At 45.5% G+C, this 14657-nt stretch overlaps 1 protein-coding gene across 2 annotated transcripts in view; it reads left to right on the top strand.

Annotated features, from left to right (window-relative positions):
* The first annotated feature begins 311 nt into the window (after positions 1–311).
* Positions 312–14657, top strand: part of SCARF1 (scavenger receptor class F member 1) — an 84625-nt gene continuing 70279 nt past the window's right edge. For both annotated transcript variants that reach the window (XM_056558685.1, XM_056558684.1), the window contains exons 1-2: positions 312–363; positions 2116–2219. The gene's annotated coding sequence lies outside the window, so the exon portion shown is untranslated. The remainder of the gene's footprint in view (positions 364–2115; positions 2220–14657) is intronic.

Here is a 14657-nt window from a genome sequence, read left to right as displayed (position 1 = left end):
TAATTCACTCAGAAGATATACCAGGGGTCGGCAACCCCCGGTACGCGTGCCACTCATGGCACCCGGAGTGCTTTTGGGTGGCACGCGGGGCTCTGGCTCGAGATGCGCTCGCTTCGCTAATGGGGATCCAGGACACTTGTCCCGGATCCCCACGCGAGCGAGCACCGCTTTAAGCTGTGTACGCACACACTGCAAGTCTCCTCTCAGTGTGAGCTGCAGGACCTGCGGCTTCACTGAGAGACCTGTGACCTCTGCCCCCACGCAGCGCAGGCGCCGACGACGTCACTCATCGGCGCCTGCACTGTAGTGGGAGAAGAACGCAGCCAGCCTGTGCTGCCGCAGAGATCCCGGACTGCCACATAGGTGAGTAAAAGTTTCTTTCTTTTTTTTACATTTTTTTATGGGAGGGGGGATGGGGGAGTGCAAGTGATGATGGGATGGGGGGGTGCAAGTGATGATGGGATGGGGGGGTGCAAGTGATGATGGGAATGGGGGGTACAAGTGATGATGGGATGGGGGGAGTGCAAGGGATGATGGGATGGGGGAGTGCAAGGGATGATGGGATGGGGGGTGCAAGTGATGATGGGACGGGGGGAGTGCAAGGGATGATGGGATGGGGGGTGCAAGTGATGATGGGATTGGAGGGAGTGCAAGGGATGATGGGATGTGGGGGGGGGTGCAAGTGATGATGGGACGGGGGGAGTGCAAGGGATGATGGGATGGGGGGGTGCAAGGGATGATGGGATGGGGGGGTGCAAGTGATGACGGGATGGGGGAGTGCAAGGGATGATGGGATGGGGGATAGTGCAAGGGATGATGGGATGGGGGGGTGCAAGTGATGATGGGATTGGGGGGTGCAAGTGATGATGGATTGGGGGTTGCAAGTGATGGGGGGTGCAAGTGATGATGGGATGAGGGGTGCAAGTGATGATGGGATGGGGGGTGCAAGTGATGATGGGATGGGGGGAGTGCAATGGATGATAGGATGGGTGGGGTGCAAGTGATGATGGGATTGGGGGGTGCAAGTTATGATGGGGGGGTGCAAGTAATGAGGGAGAGGGGGTGCAGGTGACAAGGAGGGGGGTACAGGGGAGGGAGGCACAGGTGACAGGGAGGGGGATGATGATTTAAATGTGAAGGAGAACTGGCTACTTCCCTACATGGCTATCTACACAATGATAGGGGTGCAAGTGATGATGGCAGGGGGAGAGGGGTGCAAGTGTTGACTGGGGGGGGGTACAAGTGATGATGGGGAGTAGGGGGGTGCAAGTGATGATGAGGGTGAAGGGGGTGCAAGTGATGATGAGGGTGAAGGGGGGCTGCAAGTGATGATGAGGGTGAAGGGGGTGCAAGTGATGATGAGGGGGAATGGGGGGTGCAAGTGATGATGTGGGGGAAGGGGGGGTGCAAGTAATGATGAGGGGGAAGGGGGTGCAAGTAATGATAAGGGGGAAGGGGGGTGAAGGTGCTGATTAGGGGGGTGCAAGTGATTATGGGGGTTGCAAGTGATGGGGGTGCAAAAGAAGGGGGGAAGGAGGGTGCAGGTGACGGGGAGGGGGCTGATGATTTGGATATGAAGGAGTACTGGCTACTTCCCTACCTGGCTACCTACACAATAACCTGCCTGGCTACCTACCTTATTAGTTTCCTGGCTACATACCCACCTACTTGGCCACCTGGCTACCTACCTACATAGCTACTTACCTACAGAGCAACCTAATTACTTAACTACCTACTTGCTACCTAACTACCTACCTATTTACCCAGGTACCTACCTACATACATAGCTACCCATTTACCGACCTTGCTACCTACCTATGAACTTACCTTTATATCTACTTACCTACCTGCATAGCTACCTACCTACTTATATCCAAGGAAAATCGTAGCTCACCAAAGTATAAAGTGCAGAATTCAGTGCAGTTTTTTCCATTTCAAACAGTGTTACAGAGCAGGCTACGTTTCGTCACCTCTCATGCTTGACAAAGGAGAAGACAGGTCGCTGAAACGTAGCCTTCCCTATAACGCTGTTTGGAATGGAATAAACTCCATTGAATTCGCCACTTCTGGGGACTACACTGGAAAAATGCAGAAACTAAGATGTTTGTCTTGCAGATGCTGCAGTGATGGGTTTTGGCTGGAAGAAGTCATCATGGTTGTCTGAGCCAGATGGAGAACAGAAGGAAAGAGAACGACGCCGACCGTAAAAGATGTGAATTGTGAGTCAGTTAATGTAACTGTATGTATAGTATTGTGCAACACGACTGGGGTCTGATCCTGGGGTCTATATTATGTAAAGGGGGGAGGGTCTGTATTGTGGTGCGGTCTGATTCTGGAGTCTGTATTATGGTGGGTGGTGATTCTAGGGTCTATATTATGGTGGGTGGTGATTCTGGGGTCTGTACTATGGTGGGTGGTGATTCTGGGGTCTGTATTATGGTGGGTGGTGATTCTGGGGTCTGTATTATGGTGGGTGGTGATTCTGGGGTCTGTATTATGGTGGGTGGTGATTCTGGGGTCTGTATTATGGTGGGTGGTGATTCTGGGGTCTGTATTATGGTGGATGGTGATTCTGGGGTCTGTATTATGGTGGGTGGTGATTCTGGGGTCTGTATTATGGTGGGTGGTGATTCTGGGGTCTGTATTATGGTGGGTGGTGATTCTGGGGTCTGTATTATGGTGGGTGGTGATTCTGGGGTCTGTATTATGGTGGGTGGTGATTCTGGGGTCTGTATTATGGTGGGTGGTGATTCTGGGGTCTGTATTATGGTGGATGGTGATTCTGGGGTCTGTATTATGGTGGGTGGTGATTCTGGGGTCTGTATTATGGTGGGTGGTGATTCTGGGGTCTGTATTATGGTGGGTGGTGATTCTGGGGTCTGTACTATGGTGGGTGGTGATTCTGGGGTCTGTATTATGGTGGGTGGTGATTCTGGGGTCTGTATTATGGTGGGTGGTGATTCTGGGGTCTGTATTATGGTGGGTGGTGATTCTGGGGTCTGTATTATGGTGGGTGGTGATTCTGGGGTCTGTATTATGGTGGGTGGTGATTCTGGGGTCTTTATTATGGTGGGTGGTGATTCTGGGGTCTGTATTATGGTTGGTGGTGATTCTGGGGTCTGTATTATGGTGGGTGGTGATTCTGGGGTCTGTATTATGGTGGGTGGTGATTCTGAGGTCTGTATTATGGTTGGTGGTGATTCTGGGGTCTGTATTATGGTGGGTGGTGATTCTGGGGTCTGTATTACACAGGTCTGAGTTAAAATGGTTGTTCTCACTTTAAGGTCCTTGCAGCGAGAGCAAAATATAGGGACAATTCTGTAAAAAACCCACCTTGTGACAAGCCACACCCCCACAAACCCCACACATATCAAGCCACACCCACAACAAGCCACACCCATGTTGCCGGCACACCAAGCCACTTCGAAAAAAAAAAAATTGGGCATAGCACTACCAAAAGGTTGCCTACCCTTGAGATATACCATTCAGAACTGAAGGCTTTTTCATATACCCTGTAAACTTGATCCTAATACTTCGGTATTTCTATAGGTCCTTAGAACTCAGTAACTGTGTTCATGTTGGATAGTCAGTACTTTTATTATATTCAACTTAGACACTATGAAGATTTAGTTTTGCAACTCATTCTGCTTAAAGGGGAACTCCCGCCCCGGTTGCCACTCACAAGGGGGATGCCATGACGGAGTCCCCCAATCCAGTGGCTGGGGTGCGGACCGAACCGGGCGACACCAGCCTGATGGGGTGACACCATGCCGCTCAGTGACCGGGGTGCCCCCCTCGTCTTCAGCTGTGCTCGCTCCCATCCGTTAGCACCCCATTACCTCGCTCCGCCTACCCCCGTTTGCAGTTGTGCTGGCAGCCGGCCTGGGTCTGATGAGGGACGTCACGCATGTGACGTCCCTCCGCAGACCCGCGCAGGAGGACGTCAGTGACGTTACTCGTCAGGCCGCCGTCAGAGGGAAGAAACGCTGCCAGGTAAGTGTGTGTGTGTCTGTTTATGTGTGTGTGTTTGTGTCTGTCTATGTGTGTGTCTGTCTATGTGTGTGTGTGTGTGTCTGTCTATGTGTGTGTGTGTCTGTGTATGTGTGTGTCTGTCTGTGTGTCTGTGTGTGTCTGTCTATGTGTGTGTGTGTGTGTGTGTCTGTCTATGTGTGTGTGTGTCTGTGTATGTGTGTGTCTGTCTGTGTGTGTCTGTCTATGTGTGTGTCTGTCTTTGTGTGTGTGTGTGCTTGTCGGGGGGGAACGACTGTGCTTCCTGCGCTTCCCTAATAATGTGGGGAATCTAGGCTACCTAATGTGGGGAGACTGTGCTTTCTAATGTGGGTAGTCTATGCTACTTAATGTGGGGAATCTATGTTTCCTAATGTGGGGAATCTATGCTACCTAATGTGGGGAAACTGCGCTTCCTAATGTGGGGAATCTATGCTTCCTAATGTGGGGAATCTATGCTTCCTAATGTGGGGAATCTATGCTACCTAATGTGGAGAAACTGCTTCCTATTGGCCCTATCCACTGCTGCACCGCGACCGCAACGCTTTTCTGCCCGGTGCCTGCATCTGTGGAGTCATAGCAGCATGGGGAGGAGTGTTGCGGCGGTGCGCAACGTGACGTCACGGATATTTTAAAGGAGCAGAAGGGTCCATCACCAGCGGTCGGACGGAGGCATCATCAAAATGTAAGTAAATAATTATATGTGATGGGAGGGGGTGTAATTAAGGGGAGGGAGGGTGGGGTGTAATTAAGGGGAGGGAGGGTGGGGTGTAATTAAGGAGAGGGAGGGGGTATAATTAAGGGGGGGGGGTGTAATTGGGGGGAGGGAGGGAGTGCGGTGTAATTAAGGGTCTGCCCCGGTGCCAAATTCTCTAGGTACGCCCCTGTAAGTCCCTTACTAAAATGGGACTCTCCTGGTCTATCCCAACAATTAAGTACAAGACCTGCTGATGGGCACGGTTAAACTAAATACCCTACTGCCTTATTATAGCTACAAATCAATGGCCCTTATGATCTTTCATATAGCCTATTCTCCTAAATTGATGGCCAAAATGTTTTTTTCTGGTAACTGTTGTCCTAAATGCTCTCTCCCGGCAGTTAATATTTTTCATTGTCTATGGAATTGCCCCCGTATTTGTGACATTCGGGCAATGCTTGCATCAAACCTCTTATTTACATATGGAGTGAGATGTTGGGTGTTAGGATTTATTCCCATTATGTTTGTTTATTGCAAAACATGCACCATTTCTCCCTCAAAGTCGATTCGCGAGGATAGTACTTATTGCATATGATCATTTTTGTCACTGACCTTTTACTTGTAATTTATTATTTGTACTGATTGATAAAAAAAATCTAGGTTTTGATTTGCAGAATAAGACAGTTATGGACTTTCCTGGCATTACACGGTACTACATGGCACCTTGCATATTTCAAAGCAGGGACAAACCGTTGTAGGAGTTAAGAACCGACACATTATAAAGCATTTTAGACTGTTTTGCATACATTTGGCACGACCGCTATCAGGAATTTTGGGGCCCCATACAGCTGAAGCATCTGCCCCCTTCCTTTCTCCTGTAAAAAGGACCAGGCAGTGGCCCCCCTTTGTATATTTCATTTGGCCTGGGCCCCTTATGGCAGTACCACCAGTACTGCCCTGATGGGCGGCTTGACATTTAGCAAATACACAGTGGCTGGCATTTATCATTGTAGGTGTAAGTGAAGCATTTATCATTGTAGGTGTAAGTGAAGCATTTATCATTGTAGGTGTAAGTGAAGCATTTATCATTGTAGGTGTAAGTGAAGCATTTATTATTGTAGGTGTAAGTGAAGCATTTATTATTGTAGGTGTAAGTGAAGCATTTATCATTGTAGGTGTAAGTGAAGCATTTATCATTGTAGGTGTAAGTGAAGCATTTATCATTGTAGTGTAAGTGAAGCATTTTTCTACCCCTTTTTTGTGTGCTGGTAATGTGTAGGAGCACCAAATCTATTAAATGGTCGCAGAGCATTTGATAAATTTTGTGCAGGCCACATTTTCTGAAATTTCTCTCTTTACACACAGCGAAAAGCTAAGCTAAGTCTGAGCTGGTGTAGTTTTAGAGACTTTGCACCTTTTTTGCGCCTTTTCACAAAAGGGCGCAGTTCATAAAACCCTTCCATATCATGTGTATTGCCAAAATCAGTGGATTGCAACTCAAAATCAGCAGAAATGTGTAAACCAAAAGGCGCAAAAAAGGCGCAAATAAACCCTGCCTCCGCCTTTTCTAGGCACAAAAAACACTCTAAAGACAGTGATAAATGTCGGCCAAAGTGCTTTTATGGTAAACGCTAAACATATGCTATAATTGTAGCGTGAAGAAAGCTTTCGTAAGAATAAACCTGAAGTGGATATAAAAGATAGAAGTATAGGTCTTTACATTATATGGGTCAAAGTGCACATCAAAAACTGCACCAAGCAACCCTGCGTAAGCCTGATATAATTATTGATGACAGATTCAAATCTGAATTAGAAGAATTGGAAGTAAGATTCTCACTTGGGTCACATTCACATGGCTTCTTCACAAACAGATTTTTGTATACTTATTATGGTTGAAATACTTGGACCTCCCACGCTTCTAGTGAACTGGATTTAGAGCACCATAAAAAGTCCAGTTATTGTGGCCTAAGAGTGTCCTGTAGAATAATTTATATTCTTTCCAATGGCTTATACTTTACTAGCAACTAATGTTTATTATCCAACATTCCAAAATCCTTGTTATAGGTAATAAACAACCATTTAGCATGGTCTCTATGACAAGATTAATGGACATTGCTGTGGTCTCAAATTCCCAGAAGCTGAGTATCACAGTGACCTTGTCAAAACCAATGCTGTTTGGTAGACTGAATTGTTCTATTGTATTCTTATCTCCTATGCCTTGAACTCATTAAACTTATGTTCATAATTTAGGATGTGTTCCAGAGGTAGACACAAGCAGCAGATGTCTTCTATGCCAGTATAAAGGGCTGCTTCTGTAGCAAGTCTCACAATCATTAACTATCGTATTTTTCGCCGTATAAGACGCACTTTTTCTTCCTCAAAACTGGGGGGGGGGAGTTTGTGCGTCTTATACGGCGAATACACACCTATCGCGGCGGTCCCTGCGGCCATCAACGGCCGGGACCCACGGCTAATACAGGACATCACCGATCGCGGTGATGCCCTGTATCAACCCTTCAGACGTGGCGATCAAAGCTGACCGCCGCGTCTGAAGGGAAAGTGACACTAACCCGGCTGTACCGGGAGGGACCTTACCTGCCTCCTCGGTGTCGGCTCCTAGCCGGGATCCCCTGCATGGCCGGCGCTCTCCTTCATCGTCATCACGTCGTCGCGCACGCCGCCCTGTCATCCAATAGGAGTGGCGTGCGTAGAGGCGTGATGAGGGCGACGGAGAGCGAGGATACCGGGCAGCAGAGACGTTCCGGAGCGACGGGGACACCCCGGGGACGCGGCAACAGCGATGGAGTGCGACATCCACGGGCGGTGACGGGTCCGGAGTGGCGGGGACACGTGAGTATTACCTCCTATATCAGTGGTCTTCAACCTGCGGACCTCCAGATGTTGCAAAACTACAACTCCTGGCATGCCGGGAGTTGTAGTTTTGCAACATCTGGAGGTCTGCTGGTTGAAGATTACTGTGACCTAAACTTCACATTGTATTCTAGATTTTCCTCATTTAAAATTGGGTGCGTCTTATATGCCGGAGCATCCTATAGGGTGAAAAATACGGTAAATTAAAAAAAAATCATTAAAGGGGTACTCGTGATGTCACACGGGGGCGGAGTCATGACATCACGATACTCAGGCCCCGTGGTTGTCACACGGCAGATTCTGAGCTGGCAGCGCGGCATGCACCTCCCTGAGGTGGGTGCTGAATGACCCCCGCGGTCAGACATCTTATCCCCTATCCTTTGGATAGGGGATAAGATGTCTTAGGGCCATAGTACCCCTTTAAGACTGAATTCACATACAGCATTTTTTGAATTTGGCATAGCACTTTTTTATGGCGTTTTTGTTGGCATTTTAATCGAGATAAATGCTGCAGCCAAACTTTACTATAGTGAAATATAAAATACACTACTTACGCAGCCTTTTAGTTTTGGGGGCTTTTTTTTTTAGGTAGGTGGTGATTTTTTTTTGTGTTTTACCTTAATAGAGATTTTTTATTCTGCATTTGAAAATCATTTGTTTCATTTCAATGCGTTTTTTGTTGTGTTTTTCACAAGTCAAATTATGCAATTCAAATAGGAAGAAGAAGTTTGGATTTAGCCAGTGGCTGACTCCAAAGTTCATCTTTCCCTTTGAGTCACTTAAAAAAAAAAAAAAAAAGACACCACAAACATATGCATAAACAATTCCATAAAGCTACATTCACGCTGTCTGTGATGCAGAAACACAAAAATTATAGTTTTAAAAACAGCAGTTTCCATTCTTCAAAACACTGGTTCCATTAATTTCAATCATTGAAGTGAATGAGAGATTCCAGGCTGTCCCTTCCCAAGAGATGCGGCACCGTGCCCATGTACCCTTTCATTAAAAGCAGGTTACTGTGTAAAGGAGCCCTTAGGGTATATTTACATAAACAGTATGTGAGTTACACCATAAAAAATAACAATAAAACACATAAAACATTTTTACCAATAAAAACTGCATGTTGAACGGCATTTTGTGGCAAAACATAGATAGGTTTGCCCCACATTTGTTGACCATGCCACACCCTAATATTAAAGCGGTTGCCCAAATAATACATTTTATATTGATTGTATGGGTCATAATCAATATGTAAGACTTTCCATTTGCATGATCCAGTGAGGAGCTGTGGCATTTATTTAGTATAGTATAGTACCAGATGATGTTCAGAGTATATAGTAATGTGTATGTCCACGTGGTGAGCTGAGAACTGGTGGACACAACTTCAGTGACCCTTCCAAAGCCCGCCCTCTGCATAGACTCATTGACTGGCATAACGAGTGGCCCCTGGGCAGAGGGCGGCATAAGGGTTCGGTGGGGAGAGCACTTTTCACATTACAAATCATTTAATTCAAATAGGAGGAAGAAGAAGTTTGGATTTAGCCAATAGCTGACTCCCAAGTTCAGTTTAGGGATAACTAATCTATCCATATATATAAAACTCTATGTATGTATGTTCCAGCATCACTTTCAAATGGCTGGAGATATTTCGATAAAAGTTGGTAAACATGTTACTTATATGTCAACAACAAACATAGGATGGTTAAATTAACCCTTACCCACCCCTATTTGGGAGGGTCAGGGTTTATGATTAAAGTCCCATGTAAGTCTATGGGAAATGTATGTTCCAGCATAACTTCCAAATGGCTGGAGATATTTTGATGAAACCAAGTACACGTTACTTTAATGTCAAATAAAAAATATATGATAGTAAACTTAACCCTAACCTACCCCCTTATGTGAAGGATAGGGTTTTTGACTTAAAAGTCCCTTGCAAGTATATAGGACTTCTAATACCTTACTACAAGCTCTGCTCTGCTCTGGATCTCCTGGTGAGTGCATCAGTCCGGCCACACCCCTCCCACATGCCACACCCCATCCCAAAAAGCCACACCCACCATTTAAATCACACCCCTTTTATTTTTTCCCCTTTTTGTGCATTGGTCTGGCCTGTAAGTCATGCCCACTTCCACAAAACCACACCTCCTTCTATTTTCGGCGTACAATCTCTACAACACATCTCAACCACACCTGAGGAAGGGAAATTAGGCTAACATATGAGGACAGGATATGAGGTCGGGATATGATAACAGGATATGATGAGGGGATATAAGGTTGGGATATGAGGTCGGGAGATGAGTTCGGGATTTGAGGTCAGAATATAAGGACAGGATATGAGGACGGCATATGAGGAAAGGGATATCAGGTCTGGATATGAGGGCAGGATAGGAGGACAGGATATGAGGTCGGGATATGAGGACGGCATATGAGGAAAGGGATATCAGGTCAGGATATGAGGGCAGGATAGGAGGACAGGATATGAGGTCGGGATATGAGGACGGCATGTGAGGAAAGGGATATAAGGTCAGGATATGAGGACAGGATAGGAGGACGGGATATGAGGTCGGGATATGAGGTCAGGGTATGAGGACAGGATATGAGGATGGGATATGAGGACAAGTACTTCCCCTATTTTGCTCGCCCCCCCCCCCCCCCACAAGGATTAGATAGGAAAAACCGGGCAACACCGGGTACTTAGCTAGTATATATATATATATATATATATATATATATATATATATATATAAAACTAAATGTATGTATGTGTGCATGTTCCAGCATCACTTCCAAACTGCTGAAGATATTAACATGAAACTCGGTACACATGTTTGTTACTTATATGTCAACTACAAACATGGAATGGGTAATTTAACCCTTAACCACCCCGATTTGCGAGTGTCTGGGTTTTTGTTTAAAGTCCCATACAAGTCGATGGGAAATATATGTTACTGCATACCTTCCAAACAGCTGGAGATATTTTGATAATACTCAGTCACATGTTACTTATATATCCACTAAAAATATAGGATAGTTAATTTAACCCAAAACCTACCCTTATTTGTGAGGGTCTAGGTTTTTGTTTAAAGTCCAATGCAAATCTATGGGAAATGTATGTTCCAGCATAACTTCCGTACGGCTGGAAATATTTCGATAAACTTGGTCACATATTTCTTACATGTCAAATAAAATGATATAATAGTTATATTAACCCTAACCTACCCCCATATGTGAAGGATGGGGTTTTTGTTTCAAGTCCCATGCAAGTATATAGGACTTTTGGTATCATACTTCTGGTACCATACTCCTGGTGAATGCATCAGTCAGGCTGGCAAGCCACACCCTCCCCGCATTCTATGCCCCATCTGGCAAAGACACGCCCACCCTTTAAGCCACACCCCTTTTATTTTCAGCTTACAATATCTTTATCACAACTCATCCCCACCTGAGGACGGGATAAGAGGATTAGAATTAAGGATTAGATATAAGGAAAGGATATGAGGGGATAGGGGGAAAGGATATGAGGAAGGGATGTGAGGTCGGGATATGGGGACAGGATATGAGGTCGGGATATGGGGATGGGATATGGTGACAGGATATGGTGAAGGGATTTGGGGACCGGATAGATTGTATTCATATGAGGTCTTGATATGAGGTCGGATATGAGGCGGGATATGGGGATGGATATGAGGAGGGGATTTGGGGTCGGGATATGAGGAGGGGATATGGGGCCAGGATTTGAGGATGGGATATGAGGACAAAAGCTTCCTTCTTTGTTGCTTTTCCTCCCCCACAAGGATTAGGTAGGAAAAACCGGCCAGCGCCAGGTACTCAGCTAGTAACTATACATAAATAGGTAAATATATATAGTTATGTAATTATCTAGTTATATCCAATACTGTAATAAGGGGGCATCCAATGTGTCTACAGGAAAGAAGGCTTCTACACCAACATAGAAGAGCAGCATGACAAAACTGGATGGACTGTTGTTTCTTTTCAACCTTACAAATGGTGTTACTATGTTACATATCAATGCTTTAATTACTTAGCAGAAATAAAATGGAAGTTCAAATAACCAAAGAAATAAATAATTCCCACTTCAGCCACCACTGTCCACTGTCTTCTCCCTATGTACAGAACCAATGTCACAGCAGCTTATTCATTTAAAGGGCCTGAGCAATACAATCTTTTTCGTTCGTGATCTGTGCAAAGGTGTTTGCCCCTATTTCTTGCTACTAATCTGTCTAATTTTCTGACCACATCTCTTGTCTGTTGCCCGCTCTGCCCACCTGCTTGTATACAGTACTGTTCTGTACCATTCCATTTGCCCTAACCTCTGCATAATTGTGGTAGCCACGGGGTTGTTAGGAGACATACTTTATCACTTTGTGATGCCAGGGCACCGTTATCCTATACACGGTCCGAGGTTGGAGACAGCTCTTCTGGGCCATACACGGGGAGTAAATAAACACTTACGTCAGATTACGGATAACTGTCTTTTACTGACCTGGGTGCAGATGATATTACACAGACAGTTGGTTGTGGGTGAGAGGATGCAGCGTAACTCCTTGGGAGCCCTGTTGCCTTGCTGGGATTTGTGGTGCTTTGACCAAATGGATTAATACTGACTTGTAAGGCAGGTAGATGAATCCTGGTAGGTAGGTTCTGTCAAGGTATTGAAGCCTTTTCTGTCAGGGCATGAACTTCCACCATACAAGAGATCCTTGAAGAATGACCAGAAGAAGTGGATTTGAGCTAGGCCTTCCCTTGGAGCACACAACACCACAGCACACCCGAACCTCACTGTGGATCAGCAGCAATTCTGCTTAGACTAGGACTGGGGTAACTCCTCCCCCACTACACTATATAAGGGAGTCTTTAGGGGTTCCCATTGGCAGGCAGGGTCACATGGGGTTCACTGCTCTATCTTAAGGGTACAGTAACACAGGAATAACATCTATATATACATAACAATAGAATTCATTAGAAAAATATATTACTTTTCAATAAAGTGCAACCATAATTGGTATAACAGTAAGTCTCTGGTGGGCCCAACACCTTGTGCTGCAGGCAGTCCGAAACCACAAGACAGCCATTGGTGCTGGGACACCACATAATCAACTACAATTTCTTACTATGAATCGGTGTCTTATGGCCCCCCTGCATCTGCTGTTGCTAATGGAGACTACTCTGGGGGTAGTTATCTGGGGATTCTCTGTGGCAACGTCCACACTGGGGTAATGGTGAAGAACTTCCAATCCCTCACGCTTATATCCCTGGTTTGGCCCAATGTCAAATCTGAGGCAAACTTAATAAAGGCTGTGTTACACAGGCAGATAGTTGCTTGATATGAGCACCGATCAACAATGTTCACATTGTTCAGCACTTGTTAAAAAGCCCTTTTTAAAATTTGAAAGAGATAAGCTGCTCAAACAATTGCTAGATCATTCACTTTCATCATTTTGGTAGCACATTCCCCCTTTACACAGGGAGATATGCTTGTGACTAAAGGTGGGTTCACACTACGATTTCACTCTACGGTTGCCAGATCCATTTGGGGTGGGGAGCGAAAACCAGGCGCTCCCATATCCCAGCCAGACCCGTCCCATATCTAATTCATTTCAATGAGCTGACCGGAGTCAAACGGTGACTCCGGTTGGCTCATTTTTGCCTCATATCCGATTTTCTGACTAGACCTAAAACCGGTCACCGGATACGGGTGTTCATTGACGAAAAAAAAGAAAGAAAAACTGTTGTAGGAGCCAGTGGGAAAAAAGACTTTATGAGGATTTACATGCTATTCAGGTTAAATGGAATATAATATTTCTTTATACAACGAGATTAGATTTATTTCAGGTAGCAACACAGGAGGTCCTTTACAAAAAAATATTTCCAGAAACACTTTTGGAATCATTTTGAATAATGTTTTGTACATAAAATGTTATATACCTTTAAGACCTGTTGTGATGTGATTGTAACCAGGGAAGGTACCAGTCACCATGTGACCTACAGGGTGTCCTATGGGACCCCTCCAGAGTCTCCCCCATATAAGCCCTGGGTGGAGCCTCTTCAACTCTTTCTCTTTGGTGCTGAGTTGCAGCAAGGTTAAGTCCTAGGTGTGTGACTGGAGTCCAGAGGAGGCCAAAATCTACCACGCAGCCACGGATCCACAAGTCCACTACCCCCCAGGTCCGAGTCAAAACCTGGTAAGCTACAAACTGGGTAAAGTCAGTCATAGTCGGTCTCAATCAAGTCGGTCCAAGTCAAGTCTGTCTCAAGTCAGCGTGGCCCTGCATCAAATTGTCCAAGTCCACTATAAGTCCCAGCAAGCCCTGTGGTCTCTGAAGTCACATGGGCCTAGCCAAGCTGTATAGACTGTTACATCTGTTTGATTCAGTAAAGCTGCCGTTGTTCAGTAACTTGGCGTCGGAGTCATTATTTGCCCCTGTGCCTAGCCCTGGATCCAGCGGTATACCTTAGGGTGGTGTAGAGGATAAACAACACCCTGGCGTCATGAACACAAGGGGTTAATGCCTTCTGCCCCTAGGGTAATTCCATCTGCCCTACATCACACCCCTCTGCACATTACAAACTCCTAAACAGGGCCTAATAACTCATTGTATGGGTTGCCAACCATAAACCATAAACACCAATGGGAAGCAAACCAACATAATGAAAAAACACCTATATCTTTATTGAATTACATAAAATAAAATACATATAAATCAGGTATGAAAGCAGGAACGTATGGAGCAGATCCCACTGTAACTATGTGTATATTACAATAGTCGCACCAAACTAGGTTAGAAATGCCATACAAAGTGAAGTGTGCATGACTACATTACAGTAAGTTACAAATAGGTATACAGCCTACAACCACAAAAAAATAGAGTTAAACAAACCTTGCACCATACCCTCAGTTACTTACTATCAGTGATCCCAGCCACCCCAATGCCATTTGGCCAAGATGTTTTGCCCCCAGATGAAGCATTTTAGGGGGTCAATAAATGACAAAAATAAATAATTTAAAATACTGTGTTTCCCTACACCCTACCCCGAAAATAAGACCTAGGCCAGGGGTACT

The sequence above is a fragment of the Hyla sarda genome, chromosome 2 (assembly GCF_029499605.1).
Source record: "Hyla sarda isolate aHylSar1 chromosome 2, aHylSar1.hap1, whole genome shotgun sequence".
NCBI classification, from domain to species: domain Eukaryota; kingdom Metazoa; phylum Chordata; class Amphibia; order Anura; family Hylidae; genus Hyla; species Hyla sarda.
This window is presented reverse-complemented; position numbering and strand designations above follow the sequence as displayed.